Genomic DNA, 23,503 nt, shown 5'->3' on the forward strand with positions numbered 1-23,503 from the left:
ACAGTCCTGGCACAGCTTGAGAAACTGGTCGGTCATCTTAGTCACTGTGTAAGACTCAGTTGATGGATGAGGTTGAAAAGAGGAACGAGGCGGGGAGTGAGAATTTCCTGGGGTCTGGCAGGGGTGGTGTGTGGGGTGACCTACACCCACAGCAGGGAGAGTCCCCAGGGACCCCCATGTTTCATTTTACCCAGGGAACTGAGAAATGAGTTATTGCCCTACTCACCTCTGGGCACAGCCCCTACTTCTGGGACACTTCTGGCGCTGACTGTGCCACCATAGGCTGGTTGGTCCCAAAGGAGATCTGGCAGTAGCTGTCCAGAGATGCTTCAGATGTTTGTCATTTACCTGTCCCTCAAGTGGCTTCCCATGCACATTGCACAGCAGCAGTGACAAAATCAGTCCACTGTCACAGATTACTTTCCTGTGTGACATTTGTGTGAGACGTTGGTGTGGCACCAGCTGAGAAAGCCCCTGAGGCCCAGTGAGCAAGGAAACACCATGGGTGACTAAAACCTCCTCAGAAGGTTTTAGTCACACTGGGATTATGTGCAACCAATTCTTCATCAGGGAGGTACCTGGTGGTGGCTCTCTTTCCTTCTAGCATCCCTTTCTGTAGTTTTTTTTGCTTTCCTCAGTGAAATGCATCATACCTTTGCAGATTTTACAGCTCCAGTTTCTGAGAGAATATTTGAAGGGGAGTTCCTGGGTCTGGATTGCTGAGGAGAAAAAAAATGGTTTTTTTAGAAGATGAGGACTTGTATCTCTTTTCCTGACTTTTCCTGGTAGGAAAACACTCCTTATGCTTGTAATGAGGGGAATTTCCCACCCAGCTGCCTTGTTTTCAGGTTGGATGTTCTTTTGTCTCCTTACTGGCAGACACAGCCTCTGGCGAGGGAGAAACTTCTGTTTCTCCAGCCCCTCTGAAATTCCTCCTCACCTCGCAGAATACCAAACATATCTGATAGCTCAGGCTTGACTATAAGGTGCTGATCAAGCAGTTTGACCTCAGGCATGGGAAAAGGCCCTGGATTACGAAATCCTCAATTATTCTGCTGCCAGAGTCTGTGTATTCTCCCTGTGTTGCTGTGACCCCAGATGGGAGATGTCCTCCTGGCAGTGGTCAGGAGAGCTCAGCAAGCCACTGCTGGTGCATTCCATGCAGGGCATTTGCTCTCAGTAGCCCCTGTCCCCACTCTCTTTTAGGAGCATCTGAATTTTAGGCACTCTTGCTGTATCTTCCTAACTCCAAAAATAGGTGTCTCTGTTTAATTAATTATGCTTACTGCTTCAGGCTGCATAATTGCAGGAGCCAGGTGAGAGCACAGTGTTTTGCTTCCTCATCTCTCTTATGCAGGACTTCATTAACAACAGCTGATTGTCCTGTCCCCATGTCCCCTGCATGCATGATTTACAGCCTTCTTCATCATAAACTGATCAACTTTTTCCTGCTTCTTTTGAGCCTTCTTATGTTAACCATGGGTGGGTGATGGTGGCTGGGCTGAGGTTCCCAAGGCAGACATGGAACAGGAGCAGAGGCACTTCTCACCACAAGGCCATTTCGCAAGGCTTCCTTGGAACTGGGAACTCCAGCTTTTCTTCTTGGATCAGCCTCAAAGGGCATTTTACTTCCACACTTCCTAGCACAGGACTTGTGTGGGCACAGTGGCATTTCCAGCCCTCTGCCATAAGTCTCAGAGGGAGGCTTCACTTCCTCCAACCTTCAGATAAAATATTCTGGGGAAACTTCGCTGTATGCTTTCCCAGTCTGTGAGACACAGGATGTGATTTTTGGGGTTGTTCTATGGAGGGCCAGGGTTTGGACTTGATGAACCCCGTGGGTCCCTTTCAGCTCAGGATATTCTGTGATTCTGTGAGGCTACTGCCAGGGACAGGGAAGGGCCCTGGAAAAACCTCTCACCCAGCCTGTCTGTTCTCACGTTCATCTTGTGCTGAAAAAAAAATTAGCTGCTGGATGTTGTCATGGTGTTGCCTCCTGCTTCGCATTTCACTTTGCTCTGCGTGGGCAGATGTCACTGTTTAATTTCTAACTTCTAAGGTGGCTGCTTAGAATGCTGTGATCCCAGGTAATGCCCGAGACCCCAACGAGTGACACCTGATGTAAAAGCCCTCCCCTGCAGCGCTGCCCCTGTCTGGGAACTGCACTTGAGGCAGCCTTTGCTGAGCTGCCTCTACCCATCACAAATCCGAGCATTAAAAGTTAGAGCCTTTGATTAATGAAATTATGTCTGCTCCCCGCTGCCTGCCCAAGCCCTCCCTGGAGACCTGCACCCAGCGTGGATGGGAGTCTGCAGAGGGGCTCTGCAGGGTCAAGGTACCCACCTGCTTCCTGTGCAGCATTTCTCCCTGCACAGGAGAAACAGCTGCTGGGCAAACCAGCTGCTGCTGTAGGAGATTTCCATTGGATTGCCTATCCAGGGGCTTGGGAGCAGCTTTTGTCTAGTTAGCAAAGAACAGCTTTGCAGTGAAGGGCATCCCAGCTGCTGCAGGATGGGCACAGGGAGGACTCATCCCCCTGGGCTGGGGTGGCAGCGAGGACAGGGGAAGGGACTGTTGAGAAAGGATGTTTGTGGCCATGCTTCATGCTGGGAACCTGCGTGGAGAGTTATCATTTATCATCTGGCTTTAAGAGCCTGCTCTACACCCTTCCTTTGGGGAATCAGAGCCACTTTGTAATTCACAGCATTTGGCATTTATTTTTCTACCAAACTTGTAGGAAGGGGGAATCTGGGGCAGGTAGGTAGTTTTAGGAAGCATCTATGCCTTGAATTGAAAACAAGTTCGCTTTATCTCCTGTTCTAAATCTCTGTAACTTCTCTGGTGATTTCGCTGACATATCCCCAGGAAGCAAATAAACAGGGGGTTTGGACTGGTTTATTCCGCAGAACAACTACTTGCAAAATCAATGGTGGTTTGTTTTTCTTCTCCTTTGCTGAAGCCAGAAATAGGTCAAGCAGCAAACCAGCGTTTCTGAGGCAGCCAGGAGTGACTGGTGTACGTAGGTGTTTCAGAGGTGGCCTCTCTCTGGGGTTACTGCTCTGCCTAAAATCCCCGCACCTCCCTGGTGCTACAAGAAGGAGGAAACGAATGTTTGCAGCTGAGAAATGAAACCACTTAAGATTTCCTTGAACAAAGAGGGTAGGTTTTTCAATAGAAAGTACATCTTGTACATCCTCCTACAAGGCTCTGTGTCCGTGACACCCAGCTCTGCTCGTTCTCGCCTGACGTCTGTGCTCGGGAGCCGCCGCCCTTCACTCAGCCCCGTTCTCATTAACACTGTACCTCGCCTGCGGTCAGGCTGTGTGAGGCAGGAAATCTTCTTAATGGAAGTGAATAAAAGCGTCTTGCATTGTATGAAGCTATTCTGGATCACATATGGGGTTGTCAGGTCTATTCTAACTCACATTAAAGTTAATATGGTCACAGCAAGACAGCAATATTCACAGTATTGTAGGTCCACTCTTCAGTAAGGATGTCCCGATTAATTTCCCTTGGAAAATCCTAGCCTTGGTGATTGGCTTTATTTTCTGCAGATCTTTCAGATGTTTGCTTGTCTCTCGTGGATGTCTGGCAGCATTGTCACTGACAGAGGCTGTAACAAGCTGCTGCTTGGGCTTTCACAAGCACTCAGTCACCGCCTTGGAAAAAATAAGGGTCTTTGTTTCTTCCTGTGCCATGTGCCCCCCGAGTGTGAAATCAACCCTTCAGAACACACAGTCGGGGCAGGAGGGTGACAGCCCGCAGATCATTTAGCATCACTCTTACTTGTTGGGGCAGCAGAGAAACAGTAATTAAACACATGCAATGTTCTGCTTCCTATCTATACTGTGGGGCTTTTTTTATATCAAACTGGCTTGCTTGAAAGGCTGAGTTCCTCGACCTGAAACCTGGGAGCCATGGGCTATCTGCCACAGACATGCATGGGCTGAGAACTGCCAAAATGTCCTCTTTTGAGTGCTCACGTCAAATAGCAGAAGTAGTTTGAGGGCTCTCTCCAGCCAAGGTCATAGGAAAGAATTTTATAAAAGCAAACAAACCATCAGCGTGTTTTGGAAAATGCAAATGAGAAACCTGCTTTATCGCAGCATCTGAATGGGAGCTGCTTGCAGAGGAAAGCGAAGAAAGCCAGGGATGGAAACGACCTACCAGAGCTTTCACCCTGCCACCACATGGCTCTGTCACAGGGACTGTTCACTAGCACAGGTGCTGTGACAGCCCCTCAGAGTCCTTTCCTTGACAGCTTCCTCAGCAGCTCTTCAGAAGAGATCAGAATTGCCCTGCTTAGATAACACCCAGTGCACTCATGTTTCCTTCCACATGCAGGTCTCTTTTAACATCTTCTGTGTTGGCTGCTGCTGCCTCTTGCACCCAAGTATGCAAATATCTCCCTCCAGTCCAGGAAACACACAGCTAAGTTGAGTTTTCTCCAGTGTGACCTTGTAATTTCTTCCCTATTTTGAATTTCTGCATGGCCCAGGTCATGATCTAATACAATGTCAGAGGGAAGCTCATTTCTTAGCTCCACTGATGTTTGGTAGGGTCAGTGTAACATCACTTCCTCTTTATGGAATACGTAGGCCGACTGCATGCAAAGAAAAAGCTTTTACCCAGTCTTGCTGTTAATGATGGTCATTATGGGAGGCAGAAGGAACAGGCAACAAGACTGAGATCCCATTGTGATGCACAGTGCATGAACACCAAGTTTTACACTGGCCCTGCTTTGTATTAGAGTTTAATTGCAGCCTGTCACAGTCAACAAACCATTTTTTCCATAATGGAAACCACACGCACTCTGTATTACACAGTATGCTAAAAGATATTGTGAGAGCTGGAGAAAAGAGCCCCTCACTTTTCAGTTATGATGAATTTTTGTTAGTATGTATAATTTATCTATTCAATAAAGGGTAGTTATTCCCCTATTGACCTACAGGATTTTAATAAAGAGCAACTGTGTGGCCTGACAACCTTCTTTAAGCACCTACTTAAAATGTAACAGATGTTAGGCTAGCTTGAATAATATTCTGTGAACAGGGGTTTTTTCATTTTGTGTACCTCCTTAGCCAACCCCAGCAGAGAGCCTCCACTTACATAATTATTAGAATTTGAATGATGGAAGTCCTTGCCCTGCCCAGCCTGTGTCCTGATGCTGTGTGACCTGCTTTGCTATTCTCTGCCTTCAATGTACAACTGAGAGTCAGAGTGCTCAGGGGCTGGAAAAACAGTGACTGTTAACAAAGCCTGGCAAGGTGTGTGGGATGAGAAACACATGGTGGTGTTTTGTCCCTGGGCTTCCCCATGAAAACTTGTACATGAAGGGTTTTGCTCCTGTTTGTTGTTGCTAATTTGATATTTGTATCAGCACTGCAGTTTGTCCTTTATATCCTGGTATTCTGCGGGGGCAACAAGAAAGGATGCTGCTTGTTTGTGAGCCTAGAGCCTAAGGAAAGAATGTGACGAGAAAGCTTTGATAGCAGGGAAGTGGCTGGGGACAGAGGGAAGGAAATGGGCAAATATTAGCAAGGAGGATATAGATGAGCATGGGAATGCTCTGAAATGCCAAGACTTTGTGTGAGTTTGGAATTTGTTTGTTAACTGAATTAAGTGACTCTGAAGCACAAACACTTGGGCAAAAGCAGATCAGCAAAGAAGTCTCTGTGTAACAGCAGCTTCTAGCAAAATCCAAACAACCAGAAACCCTGGGAGACCCAGACCTCATGCTCACCTTTCCTGTAGCATCTGCAGCATCAGGGGACTCACTTGTAACTTGATGCGCCAGAGATTTGTGCTACAACTCCCTTTCTCAGCCTGTGCTGCACAGCAAGCAAGTCAGTGATCAACCTGCTCTTCCCTTGGGATTCATCTCCCTGAAGTCAGGGCGAGTCTCTGCATTACCATCAGCTGCACAGACTTTGGAGCAGGCTCTGAAGCTTGTCCTCAGCCAGCTGAACCCTATTCAAGTTCTGACACGTAATATTTCATATAGGTTTCTCGTTTCCTGAGGCTGTGGGCAGTCTTATATGAAAGAAAGAGCTCAGTGACTTGAGGCTGAGTCTTCTCCCTGAAGAGTGTGGGAGCTCAGCGCAGAGCAGGGCTGCAGGAATGGCAGTTCTGGCTCCAGACATTGCTGCCTGCCCCTCAACCTGTGCTGGACCCCTGTGGAGGGCTGGTAAACGAGATTCTGTGAAGCTAAGTGGCTTGGCAGCAGTAGTAGGAGCTTATCACCACTGTCTCCTCAGGTGTCAGCCCCCAGAGCAGGAGCAGGTGAGGGGATGATGCTGCTGGGCTGGAGTGGGCAAAATGCAGAAGGCAGGGTGAGAGTATGAAAGTGGTGCTCTGCTCCATCCCCACAACTGCCCCTGTCCTCCCCTAGCTCTAGGTGAGCATTCCCTCCTCTCCCTGCTGGGGAACTGGTGTTAGCCTTTTACCTGTGCCTGAATTGGCTTTTAATTCATGTCTTGCAGGGGAGAAAAGAGGATGACAAATCACTCCTAAGCGTCAGCTGCTGCTGCTTTTTGTACAATTATTTTTAAGGCAATAATCATTTTATACAGTGCTAAATCCAGCTGAGCAATGTTAAAAGGAATACAGTTTTTAATGCAAAAGCACAACCTCTGCAGAAAAGGGAGCAGGTTTACACTAGACATTAGAAAGAAATTCCTCCCTCTGAGGGTGGTGAGACACTGGCACAAGTTGTCCAGAGAAGCTGTGGGTGTCCTATCCCTGGAGGTGTCCAAGGCCAGGTTGGATGGGGCTTTGAGCAGCCTGGTCTAGTGGAAGGTGCTCTGTCCATAACAGGGAGGTTAAAACTAGGTGATTTTTAAGGCCCTTCCAACCCAAGCCATGCTATTCTATGCAAACAAAGACAGGGCAATGCAAAAGATAGACAAGGGTTGTTCTACATCAGCTTCTTTCTGCTCTGGCCCTAGTGTGAGTCAAGATGCACAGGCTGTTCCCTGGCAATAGCCATGAGAAGTCAAACTGATTGAGGATGATGTGTGAATTCAACCATGTAGTGAGAATGATTTCATCTCTTTGGATAGGCAGTGTGAGATGGAAGCTGAGGAGTGCGCGGCTCTCAGAACCACAGCATTGCTCTCAGCATACACGTTGGTGGTTTAGGTGCTAATTAGTCTTCCACCTAGGCGAAGAAAAGGAGATGATTGTTCTGGGTGGCCTTTAAAAGGAATGGCAGGACTGTTAGGAAGCTAATAGTCATCTCTCTAAGTCACATCTGATTCAGCTTTGCTGTCACTTGGAAGGAATGCTAGAGAACAGCCTCTCAGAGGAAGCCTGAAAGTTAGAGAGAGCCACTAAGAGAGTCTGAAGTATGGAACACCTCTCCTATGAGGACAGGGTAAGAGAGCTGGGATTGTTCAGCCTGGAGAAAAGAAGGCTTTGGAAAGACCTTGTTGCAGCCTTCCAGTACATAAGGGGGCCTGTAAGAAGAATGGGAACAGACATTTAAGAGGGCAGATTGAGACCCCACAACCTTGCCCCAGGTTTTGGTGGCAGTGAGCTCTTTATTCCACCTGCAGCTTCTGCTTTTTTTTCAGGTTGCTCGGGTGCCTGCTTCCCATGTCAGACATGTGAAGACAAATTCAGTGTGTTTAGCCCCAGCTTAATGCTTTCTTTGTAGCTATCTGGTGAGCATATTTACCTCTGGTGGGTGTACTTGACTTGGTGTATTTACATCAGCGGTACAGCTGTTCTGGAAACGGGTATGTTATTTGTTGTTGGATGTAAAATACAAGAGCTACTGACCAAAAAAGCCCCTCTCCCCTTGCTCTGCTTCTACCTTTCTGTGCTTTACAGTTGCTGTAATATTTAGGTTATTTCAGGAACATTTGAAAATATAGTATTCTGGTACAGTTCACATTGCAAGATTAATCGATCACTGGAAAACTCCAGGATGCACTGCAGCCTGTGAGAACCTTTGTGTGGATCTGCTCTGGGTCACTGTCTCTGCATGAAACCGACTCCTGAAGGGCAAGTCCCTTCTCTGCAGCCCCAGGCTGCCAGGAGAGGGCAGGCAGCTGCCAGCAGCCTGCTGGAGGATGAGAAGCCCTTCACACCGAGCTAAGAAACCCACAGATAAAAACAGATAAAAGCAGAAAAGCAGAATATCAAGTGACACCGCAGCACGTCTAACACCTGTTCATTGAAATTACAGGAGCAGAAAAGTAACAGAAATTTGCCGCATTTCCAGATGTGAACATGAACTAACAATCAATACCCAAATACCTGCCATGCTTAGGGATTATTTTTTTTAAAAATAAACTCAGCATCACAGCCTGAGCCTCTCTTTAATTGTTTTTAAATAATTTTTCTGGCTCCTGGAGATGACCTGCAGGCTCTCTAGTGTGCACAGGCATCCAAAGACTGATGAGGATAATCAGGTGAGGAGTTATTTTTTCCTGACTTCTCAGATGAACACAAGCAGGTGAGCTGGTACTTCTTGCAGGTGGCTGAGCAGGCTGGGGGGTCAGGCTCTGCAGCTCTACTATTGCTCCCTACAATCAGTCATGCTTCCCTTGCCCAGGTGCAGCTTGCCAGGGAGTCTGCTGCAGCAGAGGTTTGGGAAAGGGCCAGGGAATCCTTCATGTCCCTGCTAGAGTTAAGGCTGTGGGGAGCAGAAGGCTCAGTCAGCCCAGCACTAGTTTTAAGGCATTTTCCAGATTTTCTGCATTCAGACTTGAGGCATGCTCTTGTCAGGCTGATTTTTAATGTGCCTGAAGGTGCTCTCAAAGTCAGATGAGCACACACCTGTTTGTGTGTGGCACATGAGGACAGGCACTGGGAACACTGAGCCCCCAGTCCCAGCCCAGAGCTGCTGCAGATTCCTTCCCTGTGCCTTTGCAGTGAACCCAGCGGCCGTCTGCCTGCCCCCGTACGTCTGTGCTAGCAGGGATCTGCTGATTGCAGCCTGACATTTATATTCAGGGGAAGACAGCTTTTGTCAAAACCTATCAGTGAATCTCCTTCTGAGGAACTAATACAGCAAATCCTACAAACCCAGTGTTTTCTGCTATTTTTGACATTCCACAGTTCAGCGGCTTATAATTACAGACAGTATGCTGCTACAGGGTCTTCTGCTTCACAGAGGGCAGCTGCTAATAGGGCTTCAGTGTTTCCCCTTGCATGCCTGGGTATTCAATCAGAAATAAAGCTATAACCTTATATTAGCATAAGCTTGCTTAAAAAGGTAGATTCCCCACCTGCTGCAAGGCATTGACAATCACCTGAGCACCTCTGGGCATGATGGCTGTGGTCAGGATGAGCTTCCAGTGGGCTTGAAGTGACCTCAGGAACTGAGCAACACATTGGTCCTTCACAACTGAGCCCTGTGTGCTCTGTTGCAGCCTGAGGTGAGCTCTCTGTGTGATGAGAGGTGCATTGCCCCAAACAGGGACCATCTGCTGTCTCAGGACTGGTGCCACATCATGGGACAACAGTGTGTCCGGGTGGCAGAGCAGAGCAAGTCCTCCTGGATCCACCTGCCAAAGATAGTATGGGCATAGTGTTAAAGGCAGACACGTCACAGGAGATTGGGCTCCTTGCTCTTACATCTCCAGGCTGTAGTCTGCCACAGGCTGGGAAGGACATCTGATGGAGGTTATTTGCCACAGGGCAAGGAAAGGGGTTTGAGACTTCCCAGAGCTGTGAGTTGTACTGAACTGTTCCACTGCCCTACAGGTGGGCATAGCGAGTCCAAACCTAAACAGGTCATCAAATACCCTGGTTATATGCAAAGGGCAGGAAACAGAAGAAATTAGATGGAGTTTAGGATGCAGCATGCCATTTTAGGATGTACCATTGGATGGTGGGTTTGTAGGAGCAGCATTGGAAACAGAGGATCTAGTGGAGTGAGTGAGCAGGAGTGTAGTGCAAATCAATAATAAAAAATAATAATACTTAAGACATTGTTTCAGTGCTTTGTGATGGAAAAAAATAATTATCTTCCTGCACAAACAAATGGAAGATCATGGATGATTAAAATTATAATTAAAGCAAGAGAATGACACTGGCACCACAGACATCTCTGCAGACTGTTTGAACAGTGCGTTAAACAAAGTCAATCATTTCTTCATAATAATGGTATTTACAGTAACACAATGGGAATGCAAGGCATTTCACTGCAGGCAGCCTGGTGTTTAAAAATATACTTACAGCATTAATAACCAGAAAGAATAGGTATGGTCTGTGCTGAAAAAGCACTTAATGCTACAGTTCAGTTTTCAGATGCCAGGCTTTAGCATAATAAGCAGCAGCAAAGGAAATTAAAATGAGGGAGAACGTTGAACAAGGGCTTTAAAAAAAGGATTTGCTACAGAGAGTTTAGAGTAGGATGATTTTGATTATGTTACTGTACTAGATAAAATGAAGCTGGGGGGATTCATAATTATTAACATCTCTAATCCACAAAAAAGAATTTAAAGATAAGATGATAGAATATTATTAGCAACTTCAGGCAAAGCTTTCCTATTTGTGGTCATTATTAGTTGCCTTCTCTGGAGGTAATTAAAAAATCCAACAAGACATAGTTCTGGATGATTTTTTTTTTAAAGGAGGCTTCAAAATTTGGTTGCAAATGTGTTAGTAGCCCTGGGAAACTTTAACAGGTACTAGAAAAGAATAAGGAGTACCATCACGTGCCGTACCACACACTGTGATATTGTGAGGAGATAATCAGGTGCTCCCTGTCCCTTCTCTCTTTTGACAATAAACAGTGAAAGATACAAAAACCTAGAAGGATTAAATCAGTCAAAGGAATGCTTAGAATTAATTTGTGTAAATCCTTGCCAATAAATACTACTTTATGTAAGAGGTTGGTATGGTGCAGGAGAGAGCATAAGGTGAAGTTCTTAGTCGTTGTCCCTGAGCTGTACCAGCCCCATATGTGTCTGCCTCTAATATATTTAAGAATTGCCTTTTCTGTTTGGTATTTTTCTGGAAGAAACTGTTCCTTTTCTGTTTTGCTTTCTGCTACTCCTTACACTTTTGGGTTGTTAGTCTGCTCTGTGATGAGAGATCCTCTACTCCAGTTACCTGATTGAAAAAACAAACATCATCCAACAGATTAAATTTGTACATCTTTTCATCTGCTTTTCATTCACAGGTACAGATCCAACTGATAGCAGGGCTGAGCTAGCAAAGCTTCATTGTCTGTCTGGAAAAACCTTGGCTCTGCTGTTCCAGTCTGCTGGGACTCTTCCCACTTCCCAAGCTGGGCTCTGTGAGAGCTGAGACACTGCAGGGCAGAGGTCTGGAATCAGCAGCACCTTCTGCCTTGCATGCCAAGTTATCAGAAAAATACTGGGCAAGAAAAAGACAAGGACAAGGGATCTTAAGGAGGTTCCTTACTGTCCATAAATGTTTTGCTTGTGCCTTCAGAAGGCAGGCCTTCCTTGGGGAAAAGGAAAAATGCCTCCTAGAATCCAGCTGGTTTTGATACCCTTGAAATCTTTTGCTTGGAGTTTTTTAAAGGCTAAAGCGATGGGAAAAAAGTAGGAATGGTGGTGTACACAGAAGATGGGGACGACAGCATAAACGTGCTGTTTGGAGAATGTTGCTCTCTGTAGAATAGCAGTGAAAGGAAATATAGGCAGAAGGAATCTTCAATTAAGATAGTATAAAGAAGCAAATATTTGAGGAACCAGTAAATCAACTAGATAAGGGTAGAATAAATGTAATTCAAAGACCAATTTCTTGTTGTAGGATGTTGCAAACATCAGAGCGCAGCACTGCATTTGATGATGGACTATACAGCACAAAGTTGGAAAAGAGGCAGTAGCTCTCTCTAAAGCTCACTGAAAGATAAATAAATCACAAAGGTTATTGTATCATACTGTCAGTGAGGTTTTTAATAAGTAGGTACAATTATTTTAGGCATGAAGGAAATATAAGAACTACCTGCCCCCAAGGGCTGTTATTCTCACAACAAATGTGCTGGCAGAGAAAGTCAAGCAGAGACATAAATATAATAGGATGGGAAACTATGTGCTGGGGAAAAGGGGACTGTGCTTCTGTTAGATGTGCCCAGTACAAAGAAACGCATCCCAGTGGAAGACTTGCATAGAAGGGGCAGAAAAAGCCCCAAGTCTTATATATGGCAATGAAAATGGGATACAAGGCATAAAACCAGGCATCAATAAATTCACAAAAATTTAAGACTTACTTGGCAATGGAAGTATCCATGGGATGATCTCTGCTGTTGATCAGTGCTGGGATGGGAGGTGTGAAGTCCCACTTGCATAGTAAGGGCCAGTTTAGAAAGCCTTTGCTCTTACTGATGAGCATTTGATGCTCATGTGGGGTGAATAAAGTCTCCATCAGCTCAATTTCAGGCCAAGTTTGATGATTCTAAATGAGTTTTTCCCAAGTAATGACTCCCGAAATAAGGACTGGAGGATTAGGAGCATTAGAGACTATCCCTGTCAGCAATATGAGCACCAATAGAGGGCTAGTAGGTTACCAAAGGAAGAATGTAATTTATTTCTCTGTTATAGAAAGCAAATGTAAAGCAGTGGAGAAATGTTTAAAGCAAATAAGGATAAATGTGCTAGATCAAGCTCTCCCACTTAGATTCGAAGGGTATGGGCAAGTGGGAGGGTTACTTACACGTGCAACTGGAGTTGTAGAGCAGTCCCAGTGACTTAGGAACATGCCACCCACACAGTACATGTACACTGCACAGGGCAGTCCATGTCTCTGATTTACAGGGTGCACAGCAATTCCCAGTCTCCCACCAAGCTTGTTCCCAGCCTGCCCAGGAGAACCCTTAATGCTCTTGGTTATCCTATCTCTGTACCTCTTTCACTTAGGTTTTAATTTGCCATTTTTAAAACCTGAAGGTTTAAAATCTGGAGGGAGGAGATTTATGGGGGCATTTTTTAATTTTTTTTTCCCCCCGAAAAAATTTGTTTTCCCTCCCCTTGGGAGAGCAGTGCTCAGCTCTGTAGCTCTGTACTGAAGTTGCCACCAGTACCCACACACAGACCAAACTTTGCTGTTACTGTCTGGTTCAAGGCTAGTCGGCAGAGCCTGGCAGCAGCACAGGCTTTCAAGCATGTGAGTTGAACATACTTACAGTTTGAGGAAAAAAACCTCCTCTGTCTCTCTCTTAGAAAAGAAAACCAGCATGGTTACTGTAGTAACCATGATCTCATCTGCCAGCAGACACAGACTTCTGGACAGTCAGTACTGCAGTGGGGAAGTGTTGCACATGCACGACTGTGGCAAACAGGGCTCGGATTAACATTTTCTAAGTCATTCAGGCTACCCCTTTGCCCCAGGGCAGGACTGGCTTTGCCTCCACCGGGCAGGTTCTTGTCTAACTCGGTTTTTAAAATCTCCAGTGATGAGAAAGGGAATGTTTTTCCTTGTCACAGCTGTTGCCTGTTTCATAGCCTGCGGTGTGAAAAGGATGGCATTTCCATACAATTTTTATATTCACTGGTGTAATTGTAGTTCTTGTCTCTGGTTGTTTGATAGATTGAACTAATGATCAGCTATTTGTGTAGTGATCTTTGTCATCTCCCTTTTAATGTTCTGGGAGTTGGAATATGATCTGGGAATGCTTAGTAGGTGGTGAAGAGCACAGCTGTCCTGTGCTGGAGAGCACCTAGGCAGACTTGGAAGAAGCCTTTTTCTCTATATTCTATTGGACTTTATTCCTGATTTATAGAATTGACTCTTTCCCAAGCCTGAATGTAGTATCAAATTGTTCTTTGTGACTCAGTTCCTTCTTTTTAGATTTTAAATATGCTGTTACCAGTAAACAGTAAATCTATGATAACACTGGGTTGAGAGAATGTCTAGGTTTTGACGAAGAAAGAAATGGCTGTAAGTAATTGCTGACCAGAAGGTGTAACATGTTTATCAAATGAAACAAGTCAGAGGCCATAATGTCCAAAGAAGAAAAGAAGATGGTTAACAGAGTTGATACTGGCAGCATGAGCAGCAGAAACATTATTTCAGTGTGCTGTGGGAGGTTTTTTTTCTGTCAGTTTGAGCTTGTGTGTCCTCCTTTCACACCCCCTCTGGACAGTACCTCAGTGCATTACTCCAAGGAGGTTGGATGCAGATGCCACCCTAGGGCATCCTGCAGCAGTATAGAGACTAGGAGATTACTTAACAGCCTCACAGTGCATTTTTATCTCATACTTTATTCAGGTGGTTACAAATTATTTTAAAGACTTCAAACTTTTAATATATCAATAAAAAGTACGGAGAGATTATTTTAAAATTTCTTTAGCTCTTAAAGTGCTTTGATTTTGCTGATTTCCAGTCAGATTTTTCCCAGGTAAGCTCTGTTGTGTTTATTTTGCCTGGGCTCTGATTTCATTTCTTGGAGCACAGGTATAGAGTTTAAAGTGATGTGTGAATTTTGCCACTTGGTCATAAGGCTTGTGTCTCCCCTGCCTCCTGCTCCCTTCTCTCTGCTCTAGGTTCTGGATAGAAATGAGATCACCTTCAAGGCTTGGTATAACTTCTTGTGCACCTCCATGCTGAGTTTAAGAACTTTAATGGTTGCATGGGTTCCACTAAGAGCCCTTGTCCCAAGAAACTCTGCTTCTTCTCCCACCCTGCCTATTTCTCCAGGCCTTACTGAATTTTTGTGTCAGAAGCTAAGGTAATTCCTTCTTGAAGATATGGAAGTTTAATGATTGCTTTTTGAGGGTAACTGGGTTTCTCCATGGATCCATTTCCATCAGCCAAACCAGAAGCAGGAGGCAGGAGCTAAGCCCCAGGTCAGGCACCACAGTCCAAAACCAGCAACCTGGCCAAAGAAATCCAGAACTGGTGAAGACTTTTGAGACCAAAGCCCTTCAGCCTCTCACTGCTCCTGCAGACAAGCCAGCAGGGTAGCCCTGTTGTGCCTCTGCCCAGCTGGGAAGGAGGGTGGCCAGGGAAACACAAGCCTTGGCCAGCTGCAGCCTCTCTGCTCATGCTGTGTGGGCCATTTGCAAGAAGAGATCCCACCTGTGGATCTGACTGCCTTGGTTGTTTGGCTGCATGACGTGATTGCCAGGCTTAATTTAATTTTTGACTGGTCTAGATTTGCGTGATTTGATCAGTACAATTCTCCAGAGACAAAAAAGAAAAAGCCATTATTTCCACTTCCTGCTATATTTGACTTTGATAAAACAACAGATTACTTATCACTAAGGTAAAGGCATCAGCTGACCACAGTTTTCAGTTGGAGTATTGTGTATTTAAAGGATAACAGGGCTATGTGAGCACAAACACCTTTTTGTTAAAAGTGCCTCCTACTTAATGAAGTGTTACATAAAAACTAAATTGTCCCCAGGTAGTTTTAGTCTGGAGTATTTGGGTAATACACAGAGAAACAGCTTATTAAAATGGAAGAAGCAAACAAAAATAACAATGATGAAAGGGATCCTTGATTCAAAATGATACTGCATGTCTTAGAGCATTGACATTTGTGTCAATACTGTATTAGTGGTAATCAAATTTCTCATTGTCTGCTGCAATGTAACCAACTCCTAGGGTGTAGAACTCCATTAATCACGGAGGTGTGCTCTCTGTGCCTGTGTCGGTGGGAAGATAAATTAGGTGGCACTTTGCAGATCTGTTAAAAGAGAGGAGGTCACACATTCAGTATAGATGGAGTAGGATAAGCAAAATCTACTCCTAGATCTATTTCCTTGACATTTTCCCTGTGCCAAACCAAATAATGGTTCAGACATTGTACTTTTATTAACTATTCTGCATAATTTTGTATCACAGTTTTCATTTTGGAGCAAATGAAAGTGTATTTCTGTGCTTATAGCATGAGGTTGCAGGGGGTAAGTAACTGTGACTGCAGACTGTACAGGCATTTTCACCCTCTTAAAATGGGGGTAACAACATTTCATGGTCATCTTGGTCCAAACAGAAACTGCAATGATTTCAGCAGGCTTTGGAGACCCTAGTCTGCCACAGCTCTGCCACAGACCTCTCGCACGATACTGGCAGATCACTTCATTTTGCTCTACCTTGTTTCCCCTCCTGTTACTGCAGGCAACAGCACCCCTGCATCCAGAAGGCATAGCGTTAATAACACTGCGTTAATGTTCATGAGATAGATCCAAAGAAAGAACTTGTGGGTGTGTTTTCTTCATTCCTGAAACCATTTGAGGTGAGGATGCGCAATGCATGGCGGATGCCAGCAGGATGGCTGGGGGTTATAGAGGCTCTGCACCCCTGTCCCTGTCTTCCTCATCATGGCTCTATGTACAGCCCTTGCTGTGTGTGCAGTCATGTCAGAGCAGCCCTGCAATGCCTCTGTTCAGCTGGGAGGGACACTCATCTTCCCAAGGGAAGGGGTGGCCAGGGAACTTGCTGTGGTGAGCCCTTGGCAAGGACAGATCCCACCTGCGGGTCAGGTGTGCAGTGCTGTGTGCAGAGGCTGCTCTCTACACACACCTGCAGCTTCTCTGCAGCCAGGATTATACACATGGGGAAACTTGACTCCACGGACCTTTCCCCCCATTAACTCCCTGTCATTCTCTAGAGCTGGCTCTCATCCCAGTGACTTGGCTCCATATCATTTGCCCACACTGTTGTGCAGGTTATCTGAAGGGGCTGCATGTTTGAGGAGGTGATTTCAGGTGTTAGAGCATTTAAATTGGTGGGGGTTACCTGAAGGATCAGTTTCACCTCACAGTGATCAGACCTTCTGCATCTTCAGTTGAAAAGTGATGACAGTATTCCTTACTTTCCAACATGAAGCTCTTGGTAACAGAAATGCCAAGTGTTGCTGCAGTGTACAGAGTGTTGGGGCTCTGCTCTGCAACAGTTTAGAGATCTTTGGTTGTCCATAGCAACCCGCAGGCATTGAAATATCGGCTTGCACATATGTGGGGGTTTGAAAGGCTGCTGTTGCTGGAGGCTCCTAGGAAAAGGCTCTCAGCTGTGTCCCTGTGTGGACCTTTTCCCCATTGCCCCTCCCTGTCCCACAGAGGTTGTGGCTCCTGCCAGAACAGCAGTCTTTACCAGGTCCTCCCTAGAAGCATTGTGCATGGCCAGAGAAACCAGGACCGAGGCAACGCGTGCAGAACAGTCCTACCCAGAGGTAGCTCCCAACCAGCAGAGACATCAGGGCTCTGATGTCCACCACTATACAGAAGATCACTGACTTCACTGGTGACTGATGCATTGTAAAAGGCAGACTTGCTTGTAGTTGAAATTAGGAATGAAAGAAAGAAAGAAAGAGATCAGAGCCACTCTGTCTCACACTCTCAGGCTGTGGTCTGGGCCAAACTCCCTGTGCCCCAGCTAACAAGCAGGAGGCAGGGCAGCATCCCAGACTGTAGCCAAGTCATTGGTCCAAAGTAGTGGCTGTGTGACATTGACTCAATATGGCAGTGCTCCCCCTCTGCTGCAAATGTCTGAGGTGAATGCTCTGGGTCACCCTGCACCTGTTAGTGACCTTGTCAAAGGACGTGTCCCCTGTGTGCTTTGGAGGACCCTGGTGCCAGCCAGCTAGTGCACACTCTGTCCTGGTGCAGGGTGCTGTGACAGCCCTGAAACAGTCACTGCCATGTGTGCTATGTCACTACCTGTCACTGCCTCACTCCTTAACTCTCCCCTCTGCGGGGAGCCAGAGCCTAGACCAACTGCTCAGCTTCACCAAGACACTTCTGCAATATTAGAGTATGAAGACATTTTGAGCAGCTTCTGTGCTCTTGGCAGCACCCAATCCCTGTTGTAATTAGGCTTGGGTGTACTCCAAACTGAGAAAAACTTTAAAAGCCCCAAGCCTAACCCTGGGGGAATGTAGGTGGGGCTGTGATCTCCAGACAACGTCATCCTGGGAGTCTTTCAGCTCCAGTGGCCAGTTTACATAATCAAGACCTGACGCAGCAAAAGAGACTTACAGTCCGATGGCTTCAGTCTTTTAATCCTTATTTCTACCAGTAATCCTTTCTCTGCAAGTAGGCCCTACTCGTGCATGTAGTTCTCTTGGCTTCAGTGGAATGTCTTTGACCTGCCTGTACTTAATGTAAACTAAGATTAATCTTGGCATCTGTGGAATCCTAAAAAACTAAAACAGCAGAGTACGATTGAGGGCAACAGGCTTTACAGACCCAAGAGGTCACACTGGAGTTTACATTTGCTGCTGGCAATTCCAGGGGTTTGCTAGAACAGCCACAGCAGATGTATTTCCTTTCTAACTGCAGAATAAACACTGCATGTGGGGTAAATATGAAAGAAATTACAGTAACAGGAAAGGAAAGGGAGGAGAGCTCCTTTGTCAAACAAAAAGGATGTCTGTTTACCTGCTGTCCCCAAGTAGCAGACGCTGCTTATTGGAGTGTTTTGCAAGTCAAGAGATAAAGCCTTAAATGGGGACAGCCAATGCACAAAGATGAGCGCTCTTCCTTCCAGCTTTTCAAGTTTTGTGTAATTGTGGCCATTGCTAATTTTCATACCATGATGGCTTAACAGTTATGTGCCTGTGATTGTGCAGCCCAACTCACATGGGAAATGCTTCTTGGAGCCTAATAAGCACTGAGGTGCACATCCTGTGTGCTGCCATGGCAACAGCAGGATGCAGGAGAGCTGGGAGGGCTGGCTGCCAGGAGCTGCTGCACTTTGCCAAGAGAGCTGCCCTTTGGATGTCCAAATTGCTTTAATTACCAGCTGTGGAAGCTACCTAGTATCTAGTGCCTGATTCTTCAAATGAGTGATCCCCCTGAGAGCAGATTGAACCCTTTGGTTGCTGGCTTCAGGTGTGTGCTGGACCAGCACAGCTGTGTCGTGGGGGACATGCAGTCCTGGGGACACCGCCGTGCAGTGCACAGGCCAGCAGCATTTGTGCAAAACTGTCAGGCCTGAGAATGAAGGCCAGGGAAGCTCCACTGATGGTGTTCTGGCATTCGGTGTCAGATTGTGTTTGGGGTTTGGTTTTTTACCTCGCTTTGCTGGTCATTGCTCATGCCTGTCCCTTTTGCTGCTGGCAGGGCCATGTACAGGGCAGCTATCACTCCCTGCTGACCTTCTCTGGGCAAGGCTGAGTGGTCTTTTGGCAGGAGAGTTTGTTCAGAGGACAAACAAATTTTGTCCCATGGAGAGCTCTGGTACTTTGACACCTATTTCCCCCCCAGGAGAGACAGCGTTTTTTTGCTGAAAAAGATCATGGCTCTGCAATGCTGAGGCCGTGTTTGCCAGGTCAGCCAGGAAGAGAGGTCCCCTGCCTGAGCTGCAACAGTGTCCATGGGAACTGGTGGCTGGGATACCTTGTGTTCTCAATTCTTCTCCGTGGCCAACACTTCCAGCAGGGCAGTGACTCCTGTGCTGTGTTGTAGCCAAGGAAACCACATGAGGCCTTGTCATTGGTGAGGGAAGACAGTGGGATGGAAAATTAAATGGGGGAACATGCTCTATGCAGAAGTATAGGGACATGAAATAATTTAACTGTAGTTCCTATGAAGTACTCTGGCAGCTTGGGTAGGTACCTGTTAGTGCCAAGTTGAACCAAAATCAACTGTTTGGGGTTGGTTTTTTTTATTCCATTTGACAAACTGAAGAAATCTGATTAAATTACCATGGACTTGAAACTGGGGTTTTTTTTACATAGCTTTGCTCATGCTGTAGTAAAAATGAGTATTTCCCACTCTTGGGTCTTGACATAAAAGAAAGCAAGTGTTTTGCATCAGCAACCACTGCTGATTTCAGTTGCAGGATACACCTTTAGCCATGGGACTCCTGTCAATGTTACGAGTTTTGCTACTTGGATGAGGGGATGGATGGTTGACACAAGGCCTGGGTTTTCTGATATAGCACTTCTCCTGAGCTGTGATTTGCAGCCCATGGATTTTTTCATGCCAAATCCAGGCCATGAAATTAGAGGGTGGCTATCAAAATGATGCTCTGAGTGTCTCACACCTCTCTGCTGAGGTGTTGGGTAACCTGGTGAGCTCTCCCAGGAAGAGCCTGCGTGGTCGTAATGCCAGCATAGAGTGGCTTGTGTGACATATGCTCCACGTGAGTTCCCTGCACCCTCCACAGGTGCATCATTTGGCTGAAAACAGACAACACTCATTGCTAATTATGTGTTGCTCTGCCACCTGCTAATTAAGGAAAGCTGCAAAGCTGAGATGTGTGTTCTCTGGAGTAGTGACCACCTGACTCAGGGACTGCAGAGGTAAAGGATAAAAATTTGGGAGAGAGAATATGGAATGGCTAATACAATAGTGGTTGGGATTTTTAACCTTCTTTAGGATTTACTGATATTCCTGTTCAGAAATATAGCAATATTGACTGGAGTAAATGTATATAAAGATCACAGTTCCAAACTCAAGGGATGTGAACACATTGTCATAGGAAAAGTCTTATCTGGCTGGAAAAAAACAAACCCAGTTGTGTTGGCACAGAGACATTTTGGAAAATTAAACAGCAAGAAGGGAAATGACACTATGGTTCCACAGGCATGCAGGGAGGCCATCAGGAGGGAGCTCCCTTGCCCTGCAGGCTTCAGAGAAGGCTGGGGGGAACTGCAGGGGTGGCTCCCACTGCTGGGAATTCAGTTTGCTTTCCTGGGGCATCATGACAGGTGCTGTACCAAGAAGGTTTCTGACAGACTAAACAAACAAACTCAAATCAGCAATGAGATCTTGGTACTGCCCCACAGTCCCTGTGAATTGCAGATGTACAGGGATGGTTAGATGCACATCTCTGGCTGTGATTTCCCCTTGGTAGCTAGGCTGACAAATGCCATGGGGAGGTTTCTTAATATATATATACATTTACAAGTTTCATTATAGTTCCAATATAGAGCTGGCTTTCGAAACCAGAACAGTGCCATCAAGCTTCTGAAATTAACATCTGGTTAAAGCCTGGTTTATAAGAACCTTTTAAAATCTCTTGATATAACACAAGATAAAAACAAGCCTGAATATGGAAAACCTGTACAAAACTATTCATGATGTGTGTCAGTACGTATCTTCTTTTAGAAGGCATCTGATGAGAATCAGGATATAGTTTAGGGGGTTACTGAACTGTGTTATCAAGGTGTTGATGTCTCTCAATTCTGCATCACAGCAGCTGAAGCTCAGTCATAAGAGATGGATGACTACATGACAACAAGCAGATGATGTGCCTCCTGTGGAAGTGTCTATGGAAGATGCTAAACAAGTATAAGGTACTATTCATTTTATCAGTAAGGAAATCTTGCTAATACAAAATAATTTTCTTGTGTGCTAAGATTTCAGTATTGTCTGGCTTGCCTGGGGAACATAATGAAACTATGGCATCAATACATAATATAACTGCAAGCTGAATAAACTGGAGTTTTTGGTTCTCTGGCTATATAAGACCTTATTTGTGTTTGCTTGTTAAGCTTAATTAGAATAATTAATTATTCTTTTGCAGAAAGAATACCACTCTGCAGCAAAGATGACTCCCAGAAAAGCTTTAAGTATAACCTCAACAAGAAGTATTCTTGGCAGCACTGCTATCTTCATAGTAAAAAACACATAAAAAAGTAGTCCATACAAGAACCAAATGTTTAGCTCTCCTTTGTACATATCTAATAGCAACAGGAAGGGAATGGAGTGACTTGCTACATGAAGACATTACCTTATATTTTACTAATGCTTTTTATTGGCCAAGGAGACCCAACAGAACAGAAACAATAGTTATTTCCTGTAGTACTAGTTTTACAGCAGTGGAAATGCACCCAGTTGGCAAACCCCTTTAAATGAAAACAGTGAAGGCATCTGATTACTTGGGATAACCATTTCCCCAGCAGTGCCAGAGAGGAATCACAGTGCTCTTTCCTAAAGTGAAGCTGCATTCACCAAGACAATGCATACAGATTGTTTTGTGTGGGTAAAATCCCCTTTGAGTGCCTGGTGCCTACTCCACTGGCGCTATTTTCTTGGAGGAGCTCCTGGAGACACAAATGAGGCCTCTAAAGGTTAACCTCTGGGTAGGCATAGGATGGCAGGAGGGAATGTTCACCCAGCTGGTCTGAGGCTGCTGACGTGCACTGGTAACCTGAGAGCTTGTTGCACAGCTTTTGTGCCCAGGGTTGCTGTGGGATCATAAGGAGCTGGCTGGCTCTGTCCTGTGTGCACTGCCCACACCAGCTCTGTCCCTGTTGTGCCATGGCCACGTCACTCAGCCATGCTGCCCCCCCTGAGCATGTGCCTTTAGGTTGTGTTTGAATTCAATGTGCAATGCCTGTTTCCCCGTAACTCAGTGACTGCATTGTCCTATTCTGCACTGTCCTGCATGGATTACTCAGGAGTATCTGGGAACTCGTGTCCCTAAACTGTCTGTTATCAGCAAGTTCAAGAGCTGGGAAGCCCTAGGAAGCTTTCACTGTACTCTGTTTATTTTTCCATTCCCTTCCACACCCACACACAACATGGGGCAACAACACAGGATGCACTCAAATGGCTCCAACAAACATATTATCACTGTGAGTAAGGCTTTTTAATTCCTCTTTTAAAAGATCCCAAACTACAACTTGGTTTCAAACAGTACCTTCCTAGAGGTGCTCATGCCAAAGGACCACTTGGAGTACCCATTTTATTTCACATCTATTCATGGCTTTCAGAAGGAACAATTTCCTTTGTTATCCCTCCTGGACAGGGATATTGTTGTTATATATAGTCAGAAAGTGGAAGTGAGAATGCAAAAGCTGTGGTACAAAACTTCTTGTTGGTGGCACGTGAAATGTGCTGCATCATTAGGTTTGATGTTCTGAAAGAACATTTTTTTACCTGCTGACCCTTTTTGGCCCAGGTGGATGATTCTTAGGTCTTTTCCTCATGTCTTAAATAGCAATGATAATATGCAGCTTATAGGAATCTGCAGCAACTGTTCCTCATTAGTCACTGACACAAAGCTTTGCACAGCAGAATCTATCTACAGGTGCCACAGGGAGAAGGCAAGAAAGAAAAATGTGTCATACTCTGAGGTAAACAGCTTTATTCCCTATTAGTCTGCCAGAGGCTGAATTAGTAATTGATGAAGCACTTTGCCACGATGAGATTTGTTTAGTCCACTTAGGATTTGTTTTTCGCTGTTAACACAGAGCTAAACAAGCGAGGCTGTGTCTACATGCTCTTCTGCAGATAGGAGCTTGCTCGGTGCCTGGTGCCTGTTAGCTGTGAGCCACATCCCTGGCAGCATGGCTGCCTTGTTTGCACAGCACCCAGGGAAGGGCTGATATCCCCGCAATTATTCATCCCAGCACCACACCCCTTCCCTCCACCAGGTGTTGTAGCTGCCTCTGTTGCTAGTGAAGGGCAGGCATGCTGTCTGCTTGACAGGAATGCAGCCGTCACACACAGCACTGCTGGGAGGCCAGCGAGCAGGGCTGGTGACAGCCTTGGGAAGGGTGGGGGTCATGGTATCTTCATCCAGTTCCGTGGCTGTGTCAACAGAGTGGTTCCCCTACCTAGGGAACACACCTGTGGGACAGCCAGGTTTTTTTCCACCTTTAACACACCTTATTGCTTATTAA

The 23,503-nt window shown here is 45.7% G+C and overlaps 1 long non-coding RNA gene across 1 annotated transcript in view; it reads left to right on the top strand.

The window, feature by feature from the left end:
• The window catches only part of LOC146434474 (uncharacterized), a 30,083-nt gene extending 6,838 nt beyond the window's left edge, over positions 1–23,245 (top strand). The window contains exons 3-4 of the long non-coding RNA XR_014853400.1: positions 21,070–21,169; positions 21,400–23,245. This is a non-coding gene — a long non-coding RNA (uncharacterized LOC146434474). The remainder of the gene's footprint in view (positions 1–21,069; positions 21,170–21,399) is intronic.
• Positions 23,246–23,503: the final 258 nt, after the last annotated feature.

The sequence above is a fragment of the Lichenostomus cassidix genome, chromosome 7 (assembly GCF_008360975.1).
Source record: "Lichenostomus cassidix isolate B80296 chromosome 7, HeHo_3.0, whole genome shotgun sequence".
In the NCBI taxonomy this organism is placed as follows: domain Eukaryota; kingdom Metazoa; phylum Chordata; class Aves; order Passeriformes; family Meliphagidae; genus Lichenostomus; species Lichenostomus cassidix.